The 21,743-nt window shown below is 38.2% G+C and overlaps 1 long non-coding RNA gene across 2 annotated transcripts; it reads right to left on the bottom strand.

Moving 5' to 3' along the window:
- Nucleotides 1-1,270: 1,270 nt before the first annotated feature.
- On the bottom strand, nt 1,271-20,006 carry LOC146767978 (uncharacterized). Of its 2 annotated transcripts, none has more exons than XR_014953855.1 (3): nt 19,301-20,006; nt 17,259-17,357; nt 1,271-7,445 (listed from the first exon to the last, which is right to left on the bottom strand). It is a non-coding gene; the product is annotated as an uncharacterized LOC146767978 (long non-coding RNA). The 2 variants fall into 2 exon arrangements; XR_014953856.1 differs by having other exon boundaries at nt 1,271-6,884; nt 7,285-7,445; nt 17,259-20,006.
- Between the last annotated feature and the right edge of the window lie 1,737 nt (nt 20,007-21,743).

Below are 21,743 nucleotides of genomic sequence, written 5' to 3' on the forward strand. Positions count from 1 at the left end.
ATTCTGGCCTTAAATCTGTAACAGTGTATATTTTCTTTCTCTATTCGTGGTCTCTAATTCCTTTCCAGAAAAATTCCACTGAATTTCAAAATTTACTGGTTTGGGTTTTTTTTGTTTGTTTGTTTGTTTGGGGTTTTTTTTTTTTTTTTTTTTTTTTGTTATTCTTTTGAGTAGCAAGAGAGCTGTGAATTAACGCGACACCATGAACTGAAGGAGAAATGACAGCACCCTCTGCTGTAATTTTAGATTATTACCTTAAAAATTTCTCTTAATCTCACTGGTTTTATCTTTCCTGACAGAATCTTTGGCTCATAATTTTTATTTCACTTAGAAAGACTGTGACAGCCTTATGCTTTATTTCTATTTTGTTGCTTTGCAAATGACTATTGTATTTTTCAATTCCGACTAATTTGTCCTTTGGAGTCTAAATGGAACTGAAATTTTAAATCTATGACTTCTGCTTATGTGAGATAAGATTCACCTTTCCAAATACACCTTGCTTTCAACAAACATTGTTTTTATCACGTGTACACATGTGTACATATATTTTCAATATATATTTTCTAAAACCCACTTTCTGATTGATGAGCCAAAGAGTCCAACAGGTTTAATCTCCACTTCATACAGTAGACACCATGGAGCTGCACAATTAGGATTACATCTCCCTTTCCCCTGCTGCAGACACAGGTGATTCTGAAACTGAGTTTCCAAGGATGTAATGGTGGATTGACTACATAGACCTGAAGGGATTTATTTCCATGATTAGGGACTGAAGTAAAATTTGTAAAATTTGAATTCTATTAAATTAATATGTACTCCCTCTCTCTCTAATTCCCACTTCCCTTCTGTGATGGACATATGGTTTTGGTTCTGAGTTAAATGAGTTATAAAATAAATGTAAAATCTCAGGAACTTTATATATGTACTTATGGAAGTCAACTTATTTGCTGTAGACCGGATCTGATAGCTGCTTTTAATTCCTTCACAAGCATGAAGAGAATGAAATATGTTGGATTTATAATATTGCAATTTCCACAAAGGCATGTCTGTCTCCAGCCTGTGGGATACTGAAAATGGAGCTCTGGACCAATTCCGAGAAAATCACTACTTAAAACTTCATGTGAGGTATTAAGACAAAAACTGATTAAGTCTTTGTTTATATGTAAGGTATGTTTCATTAAATGGACTTCAGAGTTCAGTTTCAGGTTTTCCAGCTACTGCTTTTTCTTTCCAGAGGAAATTTACTAAGTATTTTGTCCTCTTTCTTTCCTTCTTCTTCTTGGTTTTTTTTTTTTTTTTAATGCTCTGTATCAACATTTTAAATTGAAGTGCTAGGAAAGATTCTTCTGTATTAATTAAAATAAACTGTTCAGCTGGCTGTGGTTTTAAAACATTGGGTATTAATATTCATTCATGTTCTTGAATAAAAGTGATTTTCAGGAGAAAAATGCAATGTAAATACAGATAATGTACATGAAATGCTAGGATTTTGTTGGGGAGAACAAACACATAATTATCCCAGCATTACTTTTGCTTCATGTAATTTCCCAGATTTTTTAGCATGCAGTAAACAACAACAACAAAAAAAAAAAAACCAATGGGGAATTAACAGGACAGAACTGATCAGGTTCTTAGTAGGCATCAGCTGGTACATGAAAATCACTAGTGCTGTGTATGCATACATTAGCAAGTATCTGGCCTAGGATTCCTCATGGAAGGTGCAGGCCCAATGCTAAGTTTCATATGGTTGGCTCAATTTAGTGTCTATGTCTATTTCTGGGAAAAATTCCTAGGAGATTGAACAGAATGGCCTCTGCGCTAAAATTGTATTTACTGTGCATCACTGTAGAATTTACAGCCAAATGAACCCTGTCACCAGACCTATCACAATTTGGGTCTGTTTTTAGTAAATTGTATTTACTGTTCATCACTGTAGAATTTACAGCCAAATGAACCCTGTCACCAGACCTATCACAATTTGGGTCTGTTTTTAGTAAATTGTATTTACTGTTCATCACTGTAGAATTTACAGCCAAATGAACCCTGTCACCAGACCTATCACAATTTGGGTCTGTTTTTAGTTGCTATCTCAGCCTTACTTCACTAGTGAGTTGATTCCTTTTCCTGTTGTCCTGTGTTTTCTCGTTCTCCAGTCTTGGCTGACTGAAGACAAATGAAATCCATGTTCCCTGGCCGCAGCCTTGGTCCTCCAATCCCCTCCTTAGCATTTAGCAGGGCCATAAGGCTTCCGAGGCCACTTCCACCTGACAGTGCTTAGGTGCTTCATTATAACCGTGTTTATTAATGCAGGCTCGGGACCCTGGAACAGCAAATCGAAAGCAGGGGGGATGTCTGTACACAGCTCTGCATGTTCTTTCCCTATTCGTGAAGTCCACTTCTGTAGGAGTCCGTGTTCTCACACGTCTCCGTGCCCACTAGGTGGTAGCAAAACGGCGTAGCTGGGAGCGGAGGGGTTTGTAGGGCTCCTCCATCCTTCTCCCGGGAATCTGCAGGGCAGACCCGGAGTCAGGCCGCTGCTGTTGCTCTGCGGGTGGGGGAAACCCTGAAGACCTTCAGTTGTGCAAATCCGAAACCACGAGCTTGCTAAAGAGTAAATCCTTCTCGAACTCTAGGAACACGTAAGGAAGGTAAGTTGCTTTGTTGAAACCACAAAATTAGTAGTTCTTGGGGATCTTATCCTCGAAAGCACTTCCAAAATCTGCAAAAGAATGTTACTGTGCATTGCTGTCCCCCACACTCAATGTCAAATGCGGGAGATTTCCATGTTCAGCTCATTCCATCAATATATGCTACATATAGCAAAAGCATCCCTAGGGAAAGTGCTACAGGTCAAAGAGGGCAGCAAGGTAAAGGCAGCTCATATCATGCTTGTGAAAAATGCATATTTTATGATTGGCTTTTCGAAAATGTTACAATGAATATTATATCTGTAATGTTAGAAAGTTATGCTGTGTTAATTTTCTTAAGTAGTGTGTTAAATAGAGTTTTAGGTTACAACATAATGTTAAAATAGAAACTCTGCAATGTAGGATTTTTTTACTAGCTCAAGCAAGAGATGAGATAATCAAGAAACTCTTCACACAGAGATGGCAGCGAAAGGGGCCCATAAAGAGTTACTGCCTCCTTATTGGAAAAGACAAACATTCTTCCACCTTCTCTCCGTCATTATGGAACCACCAGGATTAAGGGGAAGAAGTTGACAAAAACCAGAAAAGTTCTTAATTTGCAAGGAATTTATGCATCATGTATAAGATATATGAATATGCAACAGGCTATTGCTTTTAAGGTTATTACTTTGTTCACAAGGTATGCTTTTTCGTGACTTAGTGTCCAAGAGCATCTAGACATTCGTAACTCTTTGCTTTTTATTGTCTTGTAATTGTCTTAACTCTAAATTTTATTACTCTAATTGTATTACTATTTGTATAACCATTTTATTATTATTAAACTTTTACAATTTTAAAAACCAAGTGATTGGCATTTTTCACAATGCTGGTGACATTATTCCTTCATTTAAAATTACCTACATTTAATAAATTAACTGTCTGTTGGGATGAAAACTGAGGTAGAAACTTGAAGACCCATACATGGGTCTCCTTCTGGTCCACACCTGTAACATAACTAGCACTAAAACTTAGTATAAAAGTATGAAACTTCTGATCTCATAGTTTCCTTTTCTGTATGGGGACAAACCCAGTATTTTTTGAATGGAAGATGACATTATTTTTGGTGATGGGGAAAAAAAAAAAAGAAAAAAAGAAATGCCTTAAAATAATTGGAGCACTTACATGAGAAAGGAAAGGAAATAAACCAAGAAAAATCTCTCATTCAAATTGTAGCTCTACTTGATTCAAGGCAAGCCTTGACTACAATGGGCAACTTTACCAGAGGCTGGGGTCCCTACAATAGTCCTACTGGGCCACCTCATGGGACACAGTGATGCAGTCTGTGCCTATGCAGCCTCTGCCTCTTTGCAGGTCTCTCTCAGCATGTTAATCAAACTTACCACGCTACAGGAAACATCTTCTGCTGAAACATTGTTGCAATATATTTGGCTAACAAAAAAAACCAAACATATTTTATTTGGAAAATTGCTCCAGGAACTCCTGACCATCTTTGTTCAATGGAGCAGGAGAGCCATGATTTCAGAGTAAAAACAGCAAGCTCAGCAAACTGCCTGACCTCTTGTGCACATACGACTTCCCAGCTGCTGAAGCATAATAAAAGAGTAGCAGAATGACTGTGGAGTCATTTGGTACCAACTAAGTACCACTGGGAAAATTGCAGTTTGTTTCTCTTCTGCTAATTCTCAGTGTTTAAGCTGCAACTGTTCAGATTTCTTTGGAGAAATCCTCACCAGAATGCAATTTAGTTGAGTTCTTATTGTTCTGCATGAGAAAAGCAGAGCAAGGAAAGAAAAAGAAACAAACAAATAGAACAATCCCAGTAACTGTTAAAAGTGAAATGGTTTAAGAGCAAAAATTCTGAAAATGTTCCCTATCAAACAGGATTATTTATATTAGCTTTTCATTCCTGCTTTCCTGCAGGTTTGATTCAAAGTATCAATAATTCACATATTTTCAGCATGCTAACAACATCCCAGAGGAAATAATTTCACAGGGATAAACTGTTCCGCAATTTATGTGGTGTATTAACCACAAGCAAGCCTTTCTTGAATGTCAGACCTTTACTTTTGCTCTCCTTTTTGTCACTATATTTTTTTTAAAGCAATATTGAAAACAAAACAAAACAAAACAAAAGCCCTGGTCTATTTGACCATTACTTAACTTCATATCCTTTTCACAAGACAAATTTGCCCTGGAACCCAATCCCTGTGGCACTTCCATTTCCTGATGTAAATTGTTATTTGTCACAGTTCCTGCATTTAAGTTATAACCCTGTCTTGCTCCATTTTTAGATTTCACTGTAAAAAGAATGATTTAAATCAAGGTGAATAAATTTATGTTACTGTGGTGGACTTCACAAAGGCTTTTCCTGATGTCATATCTTCTCTAGTCTCTTGACAAATACCATTGCTTTTGTAGATTATTTTTCCCACTAACAGGGTATGTAGCCTTTCACCTCTAAGATGCTGTTTTGAATCCTGCCTTTCTCAATTGCCAAACAAGTGTCAAAGAGCAGCAGTTTGGATTGTAAGACTTGAAGAATCTTGATCTAATTTCCAGGGAAAAGATGTTCAGAAAGCATAGAAGTCTCTTTCTTCTGAGACTGGTCCCTTGCTTGTGACTAGTGAAGACCTTGCTCAATGAAGAGTTAATAATCAGAAACTAAAGTTAGACCAGCTCAGTTATGAAATAAAGTGAACATTCTCAGTAAGTCATGCAATTAAGTATCTTACAGATTTGGCAGACTTCAGGGTCAGAGAGAGGGTATCCAGTGAGCAGAAGCTCGTGCTGTACATGCCATGCTAATGGAAGATTTCATCATCCACAGCACACCTGGTGACTGTTTGGTGCCTACCAGTGCTTTTCCCAAACCAGGGCTTCTGTACAAGCAGAAAAAACACAGGTTTCCTTTTTGCGTCCTGAACCATACCTATCCCATGGTTAAAGAGAATGTTCTGTTATCATGTTCTTCACAGATAATGGTCCAGGACAGGCAGTAGTAATGAATCCTTTTGCCCCATCCAATTTCATTAACCTTTCTCATTTTGTGCTTATGAGCTTTGCAACCTCAGATGTCACATTATTTTCTGCCTTCACATGCATGAGTTCGTCATGCACAGTTTTATTTATAAATATAATATCACCTTGTTTATTTGAGCCCCAGAGACTTTGGGTAAACACAGAGCCTGAACAAATGGGGATGCTGGGGCTGAGCATAAAGTTCAGCATTTTCTGAGCACTCTGTGCTGCCTTTGTAAGAGCAGGTAATCCCCCTAAACAAATGAGAGACCATAAGGAGAGCAAGCAGAAGCAGGACTCAAATTAAATCCAAAGATTTTACACACATACACACATACAAAATTAAATTCACTTACATTAAAAAAATACAAAACCAAAATCAAGACTCCAGAACTCATACGCACTATGTATAATGCATAGAGACAGGGAAGAAGAGCTGCCCTGACCCATACTGTGCTGGGACAATAAAGATATTGCAGTTGGCTCTTGCCAGTCCTCCTGTTGTTGCTTCCTATCTTTGCCTTTTTGGGAGAATAAAGGGGATTCCAGCTACCCTGGCACTGCCCTAGTGAGCCATTATACTTTTCTGTCAGCTGCTCTGGGTAGATGTAGTGTTCAGGAATTTTTGGCCTACAAAACAGTCCTTTTGGTTCTGGCAGGTCTCTTTTCTTCCTGGTGCACGCTGAGGTGAATAAACTGCAGTGTTTCCTAGCACTAACTAGGGCATCCATGAACAACTTCCCCTTGGCTAAAGGAGTCTCTGACAGACCTTTTGTCCCTGACACAATTATAAATGTCCTACTTTGACTTCACAATCTTCAACCCTTTTTTTCTCACACCTTTTGCTGCCCTTCTGACATTTCTGGTTTTGTTGACTTTTTGTCCAGCATTTTGCTATTTCTTTGGCTCTGGGATGTTGCCTCGATCCTACTGATTTATATATTTTTACTGTGTCTTTATTTAGTCCATACCCCAACCCTGAGATAACTAATCATTTTTTTCTCATCATTACCTAGCTCATTTGGCTAGGTAACAAATTTCTTGAAGTCCCTCATAATTACTTACCATTCCTAGTCCAAGCCTATGCAATTCTCTTCTATAATCAGTGAAGTCCATAACTCTCCCTCAAAAGGTCAATGAAAGTCATGTTTGTGCATATCAGGACAGAATGTGGCATCAAAAGCTTCAGGTTTTCCATGTGTTACTTTGAAAAAAAACCTTAAAAATAGAAATATGAAAAGAAGTGAAGGTTTTCCCAGTCCACATTTCTCACTAGAGCAAAGATATTTATTACCTTAGTGATGGACATTTTCATTTCTACCCACTATCCCAAAAGATCCAGATAGGTGTATCTCAGGAGCTTAGGAATATGATATCATGAAATATTTTTCTAGGGCTCCCAAGACCCCTACTTTGAGCATTCACCTGCCTGCAAACCTTTCCCACCTTGCCTCAGATCACCAAATCTGCTGTGCTTTTTTTAGTTCTACCTGTTCTGCCTTGGTGATATTCCCATCTGCCATATTCCTTCCCTGTAGCTGGCTGTTCAGCCAAAGTCTTGTCTAAGAATCAGAGCTCCTCCTTTATCCAGGATTTCAAAAGTTCAGTCTGCACTTACCAGATGTCAAGAAGAAAAAATTGTTGTCAAAAGAAAATAGCAATACAGTAGAGTATGTAGCCACATAATATGGATAGCCGCATTTATTCATAGAAGTCTCTGCAGTCCAGATATCTGTCTCTAATTCATCATGGGAATGATGAGTGGAGAAGGGAATTTGCCTAGAGGAAGAAATAGGGCAGAAAATTTTAGCCAGGTCAGGATTCCCCTCTGCAAATCCCTAGAAAAGTAGAAGGGGTCAGAGCAGTACATCTCCCATCTCCCTCAAGTCTGCCTTACACTGCTGTTTTCCAAGGCATCTGGAAAAACAAAGAACAACTGTCCAATGTGCATCACATTTGAGTTCCATCTCTGAGCAGAAGGAAATGGGGCCCTGGACACCAAAACCCTTGGAAACAGAATTAGGCAAGCCATTGGGGATCTAACTGAACCAAAAGCGGAAATTTCTGGTTTGGATTTTGAGATGTTTTCAACACAGACCATAAAAATTTCCCCACAGGTAAGTATGAACAACTGTACTGCAGCAGCCTAGTGCTTGTTGTAGGACATTATAATGGCAACTGGAGAATTCTTTTATGTATATTTTTTCAAAATGGTACTGAGCAATATTTATGAGTATATTCTTGAATATATTTTCACCCTGGAAGTGACTAATCCTGTGTAGATTTACTGAAAGTTTATCAGAATGTCAGGCAGTGCCAAAGAGCAATGCAGCTGGACCATTGCAGAAAATGCAGTGAAGTTGTTAGCAGGGACACCTAGCACAGGATAAATAGATCTAAAAATCCCATTTCCCTCCTGCTTGAGTAGAATTTCTTGACAATATAAAATTATTTTTTTAGAGAACAAAGGGCTTTTTCAAGGAAGAAGGGTAGTTTCTACTGCCAATAGGTTCCAAATTCTGAATAAGAAACAAAGCAGACAAATATATTATAAATTATATATTACATGTTTAGATATACAAAATATATTTTATATCTTTAAATACATAAATATATTTAAAATATATTGTAAAGAGCAATAAACTATCAAACTTAAGTTTTTACAGCAAATGGGACATATTTGAACATTCCAGTTTTTTTTCATAGAGGTTACTTGCACAGACACTACCCTCTTCACTATCGTATGTGAGATTTGTAAATTCTTCTGCTGGAACTACTGAAATATTATTTTTAAAACAACAAGCAACATTTCCTGACATGCTAAGGAAAAGGAGAATTTTAACATCTTAAAACTTTCCCTAGAGATGGCAGGATTCCCTTGGTTTATGTGTTACTCCACAGAACTACATGTTATGCCAGTGGGAGGGCCGTCTGCTCTGTTTTTTTCCATTAACTTCACAGTGAGGAGTTCTTCTTCTCCAGAGTCCTGTGACAAGTCTTCTTGTTTCCTGACTTTGCCCATCATTCATTTTTTAATCCACCAGGCAGGACAGTTTTGTACAGGGTGGGGAAAAAAAAGTAATTACATTTGCCCAGACTCCTGTGGCAAGCAGCAGATTTGAAAGGAGGAACCATGACAAGTTAAGGCTGGTTGGGTCTCCAATTTTGCTCCTTCATTAGAAAACCCATTGCTTCCTGACAGTCAAAAGTTCCTGATCCTCATCTGCTCATGTCTCCATTTAGTGCCTGGTTTCCCTCTGCCACCAAGATCTGTGTGTGGGCTGCTTCTCATGCTCAGCCAGCAGCCCTCTGCAATCAGGGCACTGCTCCTCTGCCTGACTGTGACTCAGAAACAGCTGGGGGCCTTCTACCCTTGGTGCTTTGTTCCTCTTGCCCCAGGTTCATCTCCTATCACACAGTGCCATGCTGGGCTGCCAACTATTCCACTTAGGTAACACTTGGCATTTCCAGCCCCAGGGCCTCAGCACTGATGCAATTTCCAAAATTATTTTTTAAAAAGCCACAAATATTTTGAATTCCTAGCAACTGAAAAACCCCAAAAGCAAGAAAGCCGCACTCTTCTGCCAGGAAGGGAAGAAGAAAGGCTGCAGTGGGGAGCAGAAATGCTGCATTGAACACTGCTTCATCTTTCTATTCCCTCCTCTTCTTTTAAAACTTGCTGGTAATTCAAGATAATGGGAAAAGGAAGAAAGAAAGAAAGAGACAAAAACTGGGGTGGGGGAAATAAATAAATTTTGGAATTCTTTTTCCATGAGGAGAAGTGGAAAAGATCACATAAAGCAACACTGGCATCTCTCTGTCTCTCTTCTCAAGCTTTCTACCTCCTTAAAAGCCACATATCAATACAGGTGAGAAACAGATGCTATTACTTTTTCCACTTCTTCCTTCATTAAAAATAAACAGAGGCATAGTTAATCGTTAATGCTGCTGAGTTCATGGAACAAACAGTCCTCTTTTCCCATCTCGCCTATAGTTCAATCATGAACTTAGACTGCCTTCAAGCTACAAAGGGCAAGAAAGCAGGAAATACATATATCCAGAAATGCAGCCAGTGTTTGATGTCTCTGAGCTGAAATTAAATAAAATTGAAGTGGTGAATAAAAGCTATATGCAAACCATGGTGCTTGGAGTCAAATGGAGAAAAATCAAAAAACCAGATCTGAGATAACTGAGCAACATGAAGGACTTCCAGATTCAGCAGTAGTGCTAGAAAGTTGTTTCTGTGTAGGTTGTTAGTAAATGATCTTTGAAATAGTCTCAGATGAAAAAATAAATGAACAGACTTTGGCTTATATAGGTGTGCCCTCTGGGTTTGCCAACACTGAACAAGCAAGGTAGGAGGAGAAAAACCAAGACCCCATGGTCTGGAGCCAGAATAGTGACTGAGAAACTCAAAACCCCTGTAGGGATACAGAGGAGCCAAATAACGGGATTCATCCACACACTCCTCCAAAACACATGGGAAACTTCAGAATTGCCTTGGAGTATATGGTGCTCTGAAGAACAAAGGTCAGTAGATATCTGTTAGGGAGGTGAAAGCAGAGGTAAAGTACTATGTTGGATAAGGATGCTCATACAAATCTGACACTCAGCAGTGCCATAAACAGGCACTGAACAACATCACAGACAAAGGCATCAGTCTTCAACTCCTGATGTTGCAGGGAGGAGAAGGGAGCTTTCTGTCTGGTTTATTCCATGGTGAAAGGGGACAGTGTGTACAGAAGTCTGCCAGAAGGGAAAGAAGGATTTGGAGCTCTAGCACAAACCAAAACTAGCCCCCCAAGTATTTTCTTTAAGTGTGACCCACATTCTTCTGCAGTTCAAAGTGAATCAGAGCTCCTAATCTCAGCATTGCAATGAAACAGGTAAGATCAAGGAATTGATCCAAAGTTCACTAAGCATCAGAGAAATTAACCTGGCTTGCCTTTGGATAGAATGAAATACAGGTTTTGCATTAAAAGGATTAAGAATTATACACAAACTGGCTGACTTCACCAATAATACAGGGTAACTACTATCTGAAGAAACCATGAAACATGATGAATGGTATAGGTATGCTCAAAATTGTTGTGAGTGCAAAATTAATAATTATAAGTACCTGATAACACATGCAAATCCAGCTTTTCAAAAGTCAGGTAGGTAGGTAGTCATGCCAATTTCTAGGAGAAAGTCCAGGGGATGTCTAAAAAACCACTTCATATTGAAAGAATAGTGTACCTCCACATCAGGCACATCAAGAGATGTGCAGGATGGAGATTCTGAAGATGAATCACCTGCATACGGCAGACTCTGAAAATATCTAGCTAAGGCAGAATAAAACTATACTGTAATTTTAACCACTGTGTAGGTCCCAGAGAGCTGTCTTCTCAATTAGTAACTTTCCCTCCATCATCTACTGAAATCTTGTCAATCAGCACATGAGTTTTCTAAAACAATTGAGGGCTAGGTGAACACTATAGGAAGGACACAGTTTCGAAAGGGGAAAAAGCCCCAGGCAAACAATCACACCAAAAACCTAAAAGAAATGAAAATTCCAAATAGCTGCTTTACAGTTTTATGTCTTTAATATATAAAGACGATAATTAAATTTAGATATTGGCATCCAGATTACAGCCAGTAATATTTACATATGTATCCCAGTTATCTTGATGCAAAAGGAGTCCTTAAGAAACAACAAAAATAAAGAGCAACTCTGGCAGAGCACCTCATCAACATTGATATGTTGATATACACTTAAACTTATACAACTTTGATATACACTTAAGACTAAAGAAGAAGAAAGCCTTTAGTTATACTGGAAGATTATCCCTTGTTATTAGAATAACCATGGACTTTCAAACAGAAGCCAGAGTGGGTTATTTAAGCCCAAAAGCACATATATATTTTAGAAAATAAGAACCCAGACACTACTGTGAAAAAAGACAGAAATAATGCATACTCCTTTTTTTTTTTGGTTTTGGTGTCATTTGCACAGGTGATCAAATTATGAATGGGATGAATTAATTTTGAAAAAAAGAAAAGCATAACAGTATACTAACACATTGTCCAAGGACAGCATGTCATTAACCTAATGAGACACTTGTTATGTTACTAATGGAAATGTCCTATTAAACAAAAATCAATACTTACAGTCTTTTCCTTAGCTGAGTAGTGCAATTGTCACAAAAGCTTTTGTGATTTACATACATTTTTACTATTTTTTTCTTTGCTAGAATACCAAATCTTTTTTCAATGACAGATTTGATCACTAGTTGGCATTGTTACTTCCCTCAAATAAATAGCCCTTAAACAAGGTGTTGAGCTACAAACCCCGACGTCTACATTCTTGAGCTCTAAGTTTCATTTTGCAACATCTGGATATGGTGGTGAAAGAAAAGGGAAGAACAAGAAATATGTGATTGAAAAATTATTTCCCCTTCCCCACCCTGTGTATCTCTTTCAGCAAATGTTTTGTTCTACCCTAAAATCTGAAAGAGTGAAGCAATGTAAAAGTGTATCTGTGGAGGGAAAAAAAAACCAAACCAAACCATAGCCATTGTGCTGCACACTTAACTGGTACAGTCCAGGCTGTGAGTGTAGTAGTATTCCTGGGTCAGGAAGCTTAAATAACAGAAACACAACTGTTGAATGCAAACATAAAATAAAAGAACTTTATACCCTATTAGCTGCTCTTTCTGTAGCACCAGAGCTTTTAGTGGTGCCTTATGCTCTAAGCTGCTGGTAACTAAGGAAGTGCCAGCTTTTCTGCATGGCAATTCTGTCAGTCATGGAAAAAAACAAGGGTGTTTTTCTCATATTTCCAGAAAAAGTGGGGTGATACCTTTGTGAGTTAGAGTGCAAAGAGGCCTTTATGGCAGAATCTGCCTGTGCTGCTCAGCCCCTGGTCCATTCGCTCTCGGGCTGCTATATCACACACAGGATGGGATGTGGGATTCCTCCCACCTGTGCTACCCATAGCTCTGGTAGCTCTGCTGTGTGAGATGGGGGAGCCTCTCTGAGGCCCAGCAGCACACATTGGTTCTGGAGGTCCCTGCAGACAAGGAAGTGGGAAAGAGAACAGGTTGTGTCTCTGTGTCCCATCAGTGGGAGAAGGAGAGGGAATTTTCACCTTTTTGAGTCTAACTTCTAGGACTGATATTGAAACAGTTAATGGTTTGCTTTAGCTACAAATCAAACTTCCTTTAAATTAAACTTAACTTTTCTGTGATATAGAAGCAAGATTTTAAAAATGTCCACTTCTCAAAGGAAAATGAACACAACCTGAAAGAGCTGCTTTAGAACAATGAGAAAGATGTAATCTCTGTAATGCTGCAAATCCTGGCTCATACACAAACCCACAGACCGACACTGCTTGCACATTAACTACAGTGAGTCACAGTAATGTTCTCAAATTAAATCCTCATCCACACTACTGGCACACTTTAGGGTCTTAGGTGTGTCTCATCAGCACTCTTGAGATCTAAAATACACATAACACTTACCCAGCATTACAGAGATTAATTCATTAGTGACTGCAAAGTGCTAGGTAAATGTTTACAACAATTAACCAGCAGGATGTTTTCATCACCAAAACAGAAAGAAATATAACATGCAAGCAGCACCAATGTGAATGGCGGAAAAAACTTCTATTCTAATGAATGTTTCAAAGCCAAAACAACAAAGAGCAGTCAATCAACCAGGCAGTGGTTTTGAGTAACCAAAGTAACTTGACATCAAGTCTTTCAGAAAGCACAGTAGGCTTTCTGAAAGGCACAGAAAATTTAAACAGATTTTGTAATTGCTTTGCCTATAAGACTTTCTAAAATCTCATTATAGAAAACAGCTGATTCCACAATATCCAAGATATCCCTTGCTGATCTAGATTTAATTAAATTAAACCACTCACTAAATTATGCTATGATAAAAGGCAATCCATGAATGATCACAGAAGCTACAGCAAGCCATCACCAAAATCTCCACTACTGAATATATTAGAAACTGTTTTCTTTTGAAGGAGCTGTACATTAGAAATTCTCAATGGGTTGAAATGAGCAGATGTAATGCTGCTTCAGACACCCATGTTTGTAGACTAATCTCCCTCCTCTCAGGGAGAAGCAACTGAAGAATGTGTGATGGCTTCTAGTCTATAACACAGACTGGAGTCTGATATCCAATTGTACTCATTATCACAATCATTATAAATGCTATCCACTTTATTTAGCATTAAAAGCTTCTATCCTTTGAAGATAAACAGGTTAACAAGCTTTAAAATCATTAATGAAGTAAGGCTTTAGGATAATCTTTCTGAACAGCATAAACATTGGCTCAGCTAACATCTCATGCCATCAACGAAGAAAGATCACTAGCAGACCCAGGCCAAGATGCTGTGGGAAATAAGTGAAAGGCAATAACAGCTGGAAATATTTGGCACATACAATAAAGTTTTGAAACCCTTTGGATACTGGGTTTCCAAGTTCTTTTAATTTTTTTTTAAAACCACTAAGTATTTCATTAGCACTTGTGTGAGAAACAAAGTCAGAAACACCCAGGTGTGGTATGAATGACATGGTTACCTGCCATAAAATGATACAAACATCCCTCTCCTTCCTCCTTCTCCCCAATTATCTATTTGCAGAATGCATGTAACAGCACATCTTCAGAGCTAATGTTCTATGAGCTGGGGTATGAATACATATCTGCCTGTATGAATTACAGGCAGATATGTATTCATAGGCTACTTTGCTACTTAAGTGCACTTTATACAATTGTGACGTCTGTCCAGCTTTGCATTTCCTCATGGTTTCAAAATACAACGAGCAGTTTTGGCCACATTTGACAGATGGATCAAGGTTCTAAATTCCTACAGTGCAAGATTTGCATGGTGATAGAAGACACCAGCAAATTTCCCTGTGAAGGCAAAGGCTGTGACAGGGAATCAGGAGCTCCTTGCTGAGTTGGGTCTTGGAGGACACAGTACTCAGAACTGGGCATTCCACACCAATGCCTTTTTGCACAAGTTTGCAGGAAGATGACAGTGTATGCTGGGTAAATAAAGGCAGGAAACGGAAAAATGGGGGGAAAAACCTACTGGTGGAGGTCTCAGAAAAGAAGCAAATGTTAAATCTGGAGAAGTTTCTAAAATTTATTTTATTTATTTATTTTTATTGGCAGAATGCTGGGATGTAGGGCACAAGATGTGAGTGAACTAGAAGTTTTTCTGCAGTTCATAAGAAATTTTTTTTTCTACAGCAATAGTTACCAACTGTTTAGACATCTCACTCAATCAGATGGAACCTGTTTATCCACTGATCCACTGGTCAATTAGACGTAGGATGAGAAAGTACACAATAGTCATGTACTGTGGCACAGGAGTCCCAGTTGCTGCATGGACCTGGCTGTGCTTACTCCAGAAAGATTATTTCTGCCCTAAAAAAAACCAAACCAAAAACAACAACAACAAACCCAAAAAAATCCAAAAAACCCCACACCATAAATATTTTTCTCGTCTGCCCTGAAATAGTGAAACCCAAAGTAAACATAAACCAACCACCCTCTTAATGGCAATTATAGCCTTGCTGGATTCTGTGCACAATAACAATGGTTTGAATTTGTTAAAGGTCACAAGGAAAAGTACAGCAACAAGACCTTGTAGCTGACAGCATGTTTTTATTTTTCAGCTTAAAGCACACACAGTAGTTGGCTACACAGTGTGTACTTTTCAACAGCAATCTACAGGACAAAAAAGGGAATGCACTATTGAGCAAGGAAAACTGATAGACAAGCATATGACTGCTACCTTCTGAAATTTTATTGCTATTTTACCTGTGCCAAAGTCATCAGGGAAAAAAAAAGTAAATAGCACTTCTAGACAACCTAAGCAGGAGAATCTCTCCTGCTGTCATGTCTCTTGCATACAGAGCTCTGCTATAATACGACAGCACAAGGAATATTCAAGGAATCCGGAAATGCGTGTCTCTGGTGCATTTTTTTATGCACCAGAAAGGAGGAATAACAGAGACAAAACAAACTTGGATTCAGTCAGTACAGCATGACAAGTACTTAGTTGTACTCCAGGCCTTTGCTTGAGTAAACAGCAGTGTGCCTGTGAAATGTTCAAAACAAAAAAAAAGTAAATAGCCCTTAAAGTCACGAAGTGTCTGTATAAACAGAGGATGGGGGAACACTACTTGAGTGCCAACACCTTTTGATGGAAAAAGAAATTAGCAACTGGCTCTTTGGCAGGAACAGAGAATTGGGATACAGATCCTGCAGCAAGGCTTCCTGCAGTCCCAGGAAATCACACAACAGATGCCGAGGTGCCCACTTTCCACACAATATCCACCCAATATTGATAACCATTTAAGGAGCTAAGAAACAGCTGTAGACAAAACAGCCTTAGACAGAAGGCAGCAAAAGAGAGACTGAAGGCACTGCTGATGTCCTAGATCCCTTCAATAAGCAGGAAAACTTTTAAACAAAGTTCGTTACATAGTTTAGGGGGACAAATCTCTGCTGATCCCTACAAGAAAGGGGAATCTTTAGCATAGGATTACCAAAAAATAAATACAGTGCAAGCACTGATCTGGTTTCCTTTTGAACATAACTGTTACATATGGATTCTTATCTTCAGGAATTCTCCAAATTAGTCACACAGTCCCTTTCATTGGTCTTATCATGCTAAATCTCCCAACAATTTAAACTCCTCTTTCCTTTCAGTCCTGTTAAGAGCTTCACTCTATGAGTGTTCAGGAACCTTCCAGTTTCTGGCCTAAATTAACTAGACAATAAACACTCAATCTGGGATTAATATTGGCCTTTTATACATTTTTTTTTCTCCCTGATACATAAGCCTTCAATCCATTTACAATAGCTGTCCTATCCCCTTATATGCATCTGCCAACCAGGCTGTAGAAATCAAGACATTTTTATCTCTTTGTAAGGAATAACAGGGAAATGTTTAATCCATTCAATTCTTCTAACCAACCTACTAGTCCTTGTTGCTACCTGTCTAAATTCAAATCAGGCTTTGTTAAAGCTAGGTAATCTCAGCTGTACAAAAAACTTTACCATGATCACTTACAATGGCTTACAATGACTTAGGTATCTCTACAAAACCACCTTGCTTATCATGCCCAAAAAGTACATGATGCTTTTTACTTCTGCTTCATAATGATTGCTCATAGACACCCATAAAGTTGATTAACCATCATATTCTTCTAGGGTTTTTTCTTCTAGGTTTTTTTTTTTTTTCCTATGTTTTTATTTGTTTCAAAGACCCAGCAGCAAGGAAGACAGTCACTTCAGAGATGGCTGCTGTGCTGCTTCTGCCCTGCCATGGGTTTTGTGGAATACATGTTGCATTCTGGGCCACTTTCTTAAATCAGTGGTACGATTAGCACACAAGGTGTATGGATTATTTTGCAAGATTTAGGTATTACAGAAATATAGTTCTTCTCTGCAATAAGGAATTAACTTTCTCAATATTCCTACATTGACAGATACATGTAAATTGAGAAGGAAAAGATCATGTAGTTTTTAATGGAAAATTACCAAGAGGGTGTAACTTTTGCATACAGAAAAATGAGCCCCCACCTGGAGTACTGAGTCCAGATCCGGAGCTCTTGGCATGGCAGAGATGTGCTGGACTGAGTCCAGAGGAGGGCCACAAAGATGCTCAGGGAAACTGAGCACCTGAAAAGCAGGAGAATCAGTAACACTAAGTATCACAGGCATTTACAGAAATGTGAAAGCAAAACTCTAGGAACATTTTCCAAAAAGATGTTTACAAGTCCGAAATGCAACACAAGTGAATGAGCAAGAAAGAGCAAAGCACTCATATTGCAAATTGGCCTTCCAGCTGCACTGTCCTTTTGTAGCTGCTGAATGCCACCAGAAAGCTCACAGCCATGATCAACACTACAAATGTAAGAACAAGACCAATCAGACCAAATTTTTTTTTAAGTTTCATATACATTAGATTGAAATTTCATGTTTTCTGTAAAATATTTTAATTAGTTAATTAGCTTCAAACACATGCACACACAGTGATCTCAAGTTTACAAATTTTATATCAACTACTGATTTCCTCTCTTTCTGACATTTGCATTTATTTACAAAATACATAAGCAAAGTCCTACTGAGCATTCAAGGAAGTACTTCCTTTGTTCGTGATGCCAAGACTCCTTCCAGCCAGTAGCTGAGCCCTGAGAGCTCCTTCTCCCTCTTGGCTTCATGCTTCAAGTAAATCTGTGTGATGTTTCTGCAAACTTTCCTTTGCTGCTGCTCTCCCAGACCTACACTTCCATAGGAAAATCATCATGATCTTTGGGTTTTGTTTGGCTGCTCATAAATCCTGCCTGCACAGCTCACAACATCATTGAGATTTCTGTAAGACTTGCACTTTGAACAGAGAAGATTATATTATCTGTGCCAGAAGAGAGCCAAATAACTTTCTTACACTTGTTGTGAAAGTTTAACCAAACTCTTCTACCACTGTTTTTTCCACAGACTGCACATTCCCTGCATCAGACACTGAGCATTTCTGATGCTCTTGAAGACAAGGCAGAGGACCATCCCTTTTGCACCTTTGCTCACTGCTGTTAATTTCTGCACAGGAGTCAAATGGACAATTGTGGTCTTTCGCCTGAATTTAGAGTCAAGGCAAGCTCTGTGTTCCTTTTGAAAAGGGAACATCTTTTGAAAAATGCCATGCATTAGGCACCAGAAATACTGAGAGCAATGGAATTAGCCAAAGTTTAATTAATCCTCTCCCAGGCCTCCCACCCCCTCACTAAAAACCTTGGGAAAGATCAAATTCAAGCTTGATCTTTTAGGTACAATATTTGTCAAGGCCACAAAGTGCAAGCTTGCAGCTAAAGGTGCTTTGAATACACAACAGATTTCCCAGATGGGAATTTCCTCCATTATTATTTTTTATTTTCCATTTCCTAACATTCAAATACCAAAGAATACATCCAAGCATACTCAGCTTTGAAAAAAGCATTTAAGCAAGGACTAAACTAGGAAAGAACACTTGGCCTTCTACAACACAGCCATTACATTAACTCCTCTGAGAGATGGTCTTTTGAATCCAAACATAGTTTGTTTTTTTAAAGTCACTAGTGATTACCAGAGGAAGAAAATAATTGTTGGGAAAAGCTTGGTTAATTCAGTGATCAACGTAACATTTAACTCCATCCCAAACTTTCTGTGGAATAATACACTCAGAGATGATTGCATGCTGTACTCTGAGAGAAAGCCTCAGAAAAAACCCAGTCACCCAGAAGTTCAGATCTAATGAAAAGCACAGTTATTTTTTGGAATAGAATGACTGTTGGACACACAGCATTAGGTTTGAACTCCAGCGATATAAAAATACTAACTTTTATGTATAAACAATTGCTATAAAAAAGTTTAAATAAGAAATATCTCTTTAGAATGTTCTGAGGGCTTCAGGACCAAGAAAAAAACAACCCATTTCTTTAGAGAGAAAACTAAAAATTAAATCCATTCAAGAAACCCTAAAATATGCAGCTAAAACCCTAGATTATCACAGCATCTTGCATTCTTATTTTCATTACCACTAAACACCACAAAAGAAAATATGGAAAAGAGAAGAAAATCTTTCTTAGTACCTTTCTAGACCAAGCTGTGTGCATCAGCTGTGGACTCACAGATCTTCTTTTAAGCCAAAATTGCTCCAGCTGAAAGCTTTTTACAGACTGCAGTTAGATCAGAAAGGTACAGCAAAGGGCAATGGCCAATATAAGGAGAGCCTAAGTGTAATTTGAGGTTTGGATGGTGCAAGCTGGTATTTTCTGAAAGAACAAACACATTAGCATCACCCATTTCCACTATAATCCTTCTTCACTCAGGATAAGGTATAAGTTATGAGACTGAGTATAAACTTTGGCAGTACTGCCAAGTACCAGAAGAGGCCAGGCTCTTCCAAACCCATAAATATAGAAAGAAGCCCCACAACCTTTGACAAATGCAAAAATGTTACATGGAAATAAAAACTCAGCTGTTTGAACAAATCAGCACAGTAAAAAGTGCTTACAAGCAGAAAACTTGATCTGCAGTCAAGAGATGTTATAATATTTTCAGTAACTGAATACTTCTGCAATTCCAGTGCTAGTTTTAATCAGATTTACTGACTGTGTTTTACAAAATGGTCATGAAGAGCCAAAAGGGGCTCTCATCCACCCTGCATGCCTCTGCCAGCATAACAGCCTCATTAGGAATTACAAAACATGATGATTGGAAGAAGCACTTTCACTCTACATGAAAGTGAGGAAGGAAAACACAGGTGAATTTACCCTGAAATAGTATTAGGAAGGAAAATGCATTTCCTTCTATTTTCAGAGTGTTTCTAGTTGTGTTTTTATTATAGTACATTTTGTTTTAAATATCAGAAAATGTTATTCCCAGAGTGAAGAGAAACTGAAATACTGAAAATTTCTCTGATCTTGGCCCATCAGTGAAAGCAGTTTGAAATCTCTGCTTCTGCTAAATGTTTTGTTTGGGTAACTTCCACTAGGGATTAAGCTTTATTTCCATTAGAATGTCCTTTGAACAGGATTTTATAAAAGCTTAAATGAAATGAGAAAACACTTGGGTCAGAACTTGTTCATAGCAATGTTTCTTCAGGACTTGATTAGCCTGGGATTGAATGAGCTGCATTCTGTCAGCTGACAATCAGTAAATAAAAGTCTGGGCAATTATGTTTTTTTCATTTCAGTGACCTTTCACAGCAACTCCAGCAAAGGAGCTTTGTAAGTAAGAATGTGAAGCCATTCACTGAGAGATATTCACTTTCTCAGAAAAGAAGACTTTTGCTTGCCAATACATCTACAGGCTTGCATACATAGCACCTCAGAATACAGGCAGCTGAAAATAAATGTAGCAGATTTTGTAGTTTATGGGCCAATTTTTGTTCACATTTAGACAGGCCTGTACCTGGGTCATAGCTATAATTTCACTGAATTTAAAGACAAAACTAAACCTCAGACTGGATCAACAAAAGCATCGTCTGGATCTCTGAACACAGCAGATAATCAAAAGGCATTTAAAAGTGCTTGAAAAGAAAATTCTCCTCCTTTAGAAATTCATTTTATGGATTCATAAATTTTAAAAAACAAGAATAAAACAGACAATGAGCAAGTATAAGAGAACTTCACCTCTTATCCCACACACTTTAGATCATAATCCAATCTCTAGCTTCTAGGGATTGGTATAAATCCTGCAGTATGAAGTATGTTACCTTTCCAAACTTAGTTCCTATTATTTATGATGTCTCTTCTGGTATCACTTTTTCTTTCCACAATGACCTGTGGTCACAGCAGGCCTTAAAAAAACCCTTATACAGAACATTTTCCTGGAGGATGCTCCACCTGGTTTTCAGCATATGAATGTGACAGAGAACCAAAGCAGTAATCCCTAAAAGAGGGAATAGTGTCAGGAGAAATGTTGCCAGAGTAGAATATGCTTTCTGACAGCAATGAAAATTTTAATTATGACAGCACCAGAGCACATGACTCCATGGTTAGCCCTGTTAATTTGTCCTACAATAAAAACGTGCCTGTATTTCTTCTTACATTTTTAGTGGGGCAAAAAATCTTCTCCCCTGATTTGCAGTAAATTACAGCTCCAGGCAAAAACTTCAGCAGAAGAGAAAAATTTCTGACCATCCACTTTTAGCTATACACAAGATATAATCAGTTTCTGCTGCAGAAAGTCTCCAGCACATTCAGTTATCATTTCAACCAAGGTTAACTAATATCCCTCACCCCTCCTCACTCCAAACCTGGTCTTGCTGTGGAACACACTGGTGATTTTCAACTCTCTGTACTACACAGTCTCTGATGTTTGTCAGATGGATCAGAATTTTCTAACCAGACAATCCATTTCTCCATGATGCACCACGCTTAAAACTCTACCCTCCTCAGAGGAAGTAATGTCTGAAAATAAACCCTACATATTTGTTTAATTTGTTTCAAGGAAGATAAGTTATTAAAATAGCATCCTTTCACCCAGTAGTATTTTTTTTTCATATTCAGCTGAATTCTTCTCAGAAAA

This window comes from Lonchura striata, chromosome 3, assembly GCF_050655825.1.
Source record: "Lonchura striata isolate lonStrDom1 chromosome 3, ASM5065582v1, whole genome shotgun sequence".
In the NCBI taxonomy this organism is placed as follows: Eukaryota; Metazoa; Chordata; class Aves; order Passeriformes; family Estrildidae; genus Lonchura; species Lonchura striata.